Source organism: Mobula hypostoma, chromosome 3 (assembly GCF_963921235.1).
Source record: "Mobula hypostoma chromosome 3, sMobHyp1.1, whole genome shotgun sequence".
NCBI classification, from domain to species: Eukaryota; Metazoa; Chordata; class Chondrichthyes; order Myliobatiformes; family Myliobatidae; genus Mobula; species Mobula hypostoma.
Genome location: NC_086099.1, coordinates 94154885 through 94159898, shown reverse-complemented (window position 1 = coordinate 94159898; position 5014 = coordinate 94154885). Strand labels below are relative to the sequence as shown.

General features: G+C 40.6%; 1 protein-coding gene across 1 annotated transcript in view; it reads left to right on the top strand.

Moving 5' to 3' along the window:
* The first annotated feature begins 432 nt into the window (after window positions 1–432).
* tmem150c (transmembrane protein 150C) overlaps window positions 433–5014 on the top strand; it is a 61291-nt gene continuing 56709 nt past the window's right edge. Inside the window, exon 1 of the mRNA XM_063042190.1 lies at window positions 433–532. The gene's annotated coding sequence lies outside the window, so the exon portion shown is untranslated. The remainder of the gene's footprint in view (window positions 533–5014) is intronic.

Genomic DNA, 5014 nt, shown 5'->3' with positions numbered 1-5014 from the left:
GCTCTGGACGCACGTACCGGTAAATCGGGGGACTGCGGGGCGGGGCGGGGCGGACCGGACTAAACTGCCGGAACGGCCTCTTCTCGATAAACAAACGAAGTTGCGCGGCAACGGTCACTGCCCTAAGTACCGCCCCTTTTATACCTACCGGCGCTCCAATTGGTCGATGCCGGGCCACGCCCTCAATAGTTGTACTGTTCTGGACGCTGTCAGTCACAGCTGCGGCGAGGCGTGAGTGGGAGTTTGCGTTGAGTGTCAGTTGGGAGGCTGCAGGGGCGGGGAGAGGGTGAGCGCGTGCTTGGTGTGGGGGAGGGGGAAGAGATTGAGCGCGCTCGGGGGGCGGGGGGGTGCTGTCAGTCATTTTCTGTGAGGTGAGGGCAGCGCAACGCCTACTTCTCCCTAAAGCTTTAATTTTCAGATTGAACTGGTGTCTATAGGGCACCCTTGCACCAAACAACCCCACCTCGTCATTTGCAGTACTGAGTAGACAGTTGGCGTTACGCTTACTTTCGAAGCCAAGTTCCAAATTCTTGTGAGTACTAACGCCCTAAAGAGGCTCTTACCGCGACGAATACTTTAGGCGGAGTGAACAAGTATCAGTCTTGGTATACAAAAAATTATAAGAAACGGGTGGCAGTAAGCCATTCGGTCGCCGTTCAGTACAATTATGGCATGCTTGATTTTAGCCTAATTGCCATTTCCCCTCTCCACAACTCCCTTGTTAGTTTAAATTCTTGTCAGTTTCTACCATGAATACATTTACTGACTTTTGCCGCTTTCTGTGTTAGAAAATACCAAAATTCCATGACCCACTGAAGGAAGACATTCCTTGTCTCCATCTTATTCCAAAACTATATCATCATCATCATCATCAGGTGAAATGCCCAGTGTGAGCTTTGACTGCCATGGCCCACACACTCCTGTTTCGGGTCAAGTGGATCAATTCATTGGTATTCATTTCCAATTCTCTGGCTGCTGTCTCCATCAGCATTTGTCTTTGTCTTCCTCTTGCTTTCTTCCCTTCAATCTTTCCCATAATTACCGTGCATTCTAACTCCTCTTTCCTCATCACATGTCCAATGAAGTTACCTGCCTTTTCATGATCTCATACATTATTTCTCTTTTTGTGTTTGCTCTGTTCATGACATCCTCTTTAGATATGCATTTCGTCCATGATATTCTTTGCGTCCTCCTCAAAAACCACATTACTGCTGCTTCAATTCGTTTCCTCATGTTACTAGATACATGTTGTTCAACATTCTGAGCCATATAACATAACTGGATAAACATAACATTTCAGTACTCTGAGGTGGGTTGTCATGCCTTGTTTAGTATTGGTCAGTATACTCTTCATTCTTGTAAAGGTGTCTTTTGCCATCCCTATTCTTCTTTTGATGTCCAAGTCGCACCTGCCATCTGATGTCACTCAGCTTCCCAAGTAGCAAAAGTTCTGTACTTGTTTTATGTCTTCCCCGTTTATTCTCAGCCTGTAGATAGGATTCTCCTTTTTGGATATCACTATTCATACTGTCTTACAATTGATTGACAGACTCATTTTTGCACTTTCTTCAACAATTATATCAATAAAGTTTTGTAGTTCTTCCTCCGTACTTGCAACTACCACAGTGTCATCCGCATATCTGAAATTATTGATATTTTCACCGCCAGTGTTGATTCCCAAGATGTCTCTTATTTTTTTGTAATATTGTTTCACTGTACACATTAAATAAATCAGGGGAGAAAACACACCCTTGTCTAATGCCTCTCTTGATTTTTGTAAACTGACTCACTTCTCCATCTATTCTTACAGTGGCAGTTTGTTCCCAGTACAGATGTCTTTCAAATCTAGATCTAGAGTATTCTGTAATATTTCAAATAACTTATTGTGCTTCATCAAATGCTTTTGTGTAGTTGATAAAACAGTCTTTTTGCACTTGAAAAGCTCATTCTGACAGTATCCTTAGCATCAATATTGTGTTTTTTGTACCTTTGTCTTTCACAAAACCACATTGTTCCTTGCTTATTTCAGCTTGTATCTTACTTTTAGCTCTTGTCATCAAAATTCTTAGAAGTATCTTGGTGATATGACTCATTAGACTTATGGTCCTATGTAATTCACATTCTATTGCTCCAGGTTTCTTAGGAAGAGTGATAAATACTGATTTTTTCATCTCTTCTGGTATTATTCCAGTCTCATAAATGTCATTGATTAAATCAGTAAGTTTTTCAATACCATGATCTTAAAGGGCAATAATTTGTTCTATTACAATTTATGCTGCCTTTTCTTTCTTCATCTTATTTATTGCATTACGAACTTCAGATTTTAAAATACTTGGACCATCAATGTTTTTCTTAATTTCTGGTTTTTTGCCTCTATTGTCTTCAAACAATTCCTGAATATACTCACTCCATCTGTTCGTAATCTCATCTTTTTCCATGATAATGGTACCGGTCTTTGCTTTCAAACATCCACCTGAAAAACAGAGGAGCTTTTTACCAGTGATATTCTTGATTTGTTGATGTAACCTTTTTGGGTCAGTAATAGGGATTCTTTCTATTTGCTCACATTCCTGGTTTAACCATTCTTCTTTGGCTTTTTGACATAAGCTTTTAACTTTTTTATCTAAGGACTTATATTCTATAGGATTTGCTTTCTTCCGTCTCCTTTCTTCCATTAGAGGCTACCCAGACGGAATATAAAGTGTTGTTCCTCCAACCTGAATGTGGCTTCATCTTTACAGTAGAGGAGGCTGTGGATAGACATATCAGAATGGGAATGGGACGTGGAAAAACACCTTGTATTCCGTCTGGGTAGCCTCCAACCTAATGGCATGAATATTGACTTTTCAAACTTCCACTATTGCCTCACCTCCCCTTAGTACCCCATCCGTGTTTTTTTTATTTATTTATATATATATATATATATATAGCACATTCTTTTTCTATCTCTCCTTTTTCTCCCTCTGTCCCTCTCACTATACCCCTTGTCCATCCTCTGCACTTCGTCTCCCCATTTCTTTCTCCCTAGGCCTCCCGTCCCATGATCCTCTCGTATCCCTTTTGCCAATCAACTGTCCAGCTCTTGGCTCCATTCCTCCCCCTCCTGTCTTCTCCTATCATTTCGGATCTCCCCCTCCCACTTCCAAATCTCTTACTAGCTCTTCTTTCAGTTAGTCCTGACGAAGGGTCTCAGCCGAAACGTCGACTCTACCTCTTCCTAGAGATGCTGCCTGGCCTGCTGCATTCACCAGCAACTTTTATGTGTGTTGCTTGAAATTCCAGCATCTACAGATTTCCTCGTGTTTGCATTTTTTGTGCTTTTTTCTTTTTTAGGAATCACTAACTTTGCTGATTCTACCAAGGCATCCTTTAGAGACTTAAATTTCATTTCTACATGATTGCTATCATCTTCAACAGATTCTATTTCTAGACTTTGAAATCTATTCCTTACTTCAATTGTAAATTTTTCTTTTAAGTTTTCTTCTTTAATTAATTGCAAGTAGTCAAGGGATTGTTCAGGTTTTTGCTTCTTTAGTTTTTTAAGTTTTACTTTTACATGACATACTACTGGGTTATGGTCACTATTACAGTCTGCACCTGGATATGTTTTGCATTGAGTCACTGAGTTTCTAAATCTTTGGTTTATAGTAATAAAGTCAATTTGATTTCGAGTGTTATCGCGTGGACTTTTCCAGGTCCACAAGAATCTTGAATGGTTTTTAAAGTGGGTATTCATAATGACCCGATTATTCATCTTGCACCATTCTACCCATTTCTCACCTCTTTCCCCTAGTCCAAATTTTCCTATGGTATTTCCATCAGCATCTTGTCCTACTTTAGCATTTAGATCTCCCATGACAGTAACAATATCTTGAGATTTGCATCCATTCTTTGCTTGTTCAAGCTCTTCATAGAATTTATCTATATCTTCATTTGTTCCATCTGTTGTTGGTGCAAAACTATATAGCCTAACTTTAGATACCTCACTGGAGAAAACATCTTCTCACTCTTCTAAATTGCATTGGGCATAGAGAGCAAACTTAAGGTGTAAATATTAGCTTTATTTGTCAGGTACATGGAAATATACAGTGAAATGCACCAATGACTAACATACATTGAAGGTGTGCTGGGGACAAGCCTGCAAGTTATGGCTATGTTTCCGTGCCATCATAGTGTGCCCACAACTTACTAACCTTAACTGGTATTATCTTTGGAATGTGTTAGGAAACCAGAGCACCTGAACGAAACCCATGGGGTCACAGAGAGAACGAACAAATTCCTTACAGATGGCAGCAAAATTGAACCTTGACCTTACAACTGGTGCTGTAAAATGTTACACTCACTGCTATGCCACCTTGCTTTCTTTTCGTCAATCGTCAAACGTCAAATCCTTCAACAGAAGAATTAATGTGGTGAACCTTCTTTATACTGCCTCCAATGATATGTCCTTCCTTAACAGTGGAGAGGGGGACGTCACGTGATGACGTGGGATTGAGATGTATGAATCCAGCTCTCTCGTAAAAAATCAGCAAAGTACCATTTAATCAAAGCAAAGTTAATAAATACTTTCCGAAAACTACTTATAAACTTCTCAAGACTATTTTACGATATGCCTCGTAAATTGCAACAGAAGAAGTCTGCCGTTGTGAAGTTGCCGCGAGACGGGAAGAAAAAAAGGCCTACTGCAGCGATGGATCCTCAGACTCAGGTTGGATCTCCTTCGGAGGAGACGCGTTTTATCTCTGGCGTAGAAGAACAGGGAGCAATGGTGGCGGTAGCGGTCCCTGGGAAGAAGATGCCGGAATTGCACATGCGCAAAGAAGTTGGCATGAGCAAATTGATACAATTAAACTACAAGAACTGACGGCCACTGCAAGCGAAAGTGACTCAGAGTCAGAATCGGATTCCGCAGAGAACACAGATGAAGAAGAGGAGGAAGAACTCGAAGAGACTAAAAGTAAAGGATATGATGGAGACATAAAAGAGGCTTTATTGCAAGTAATGACTGAATTAA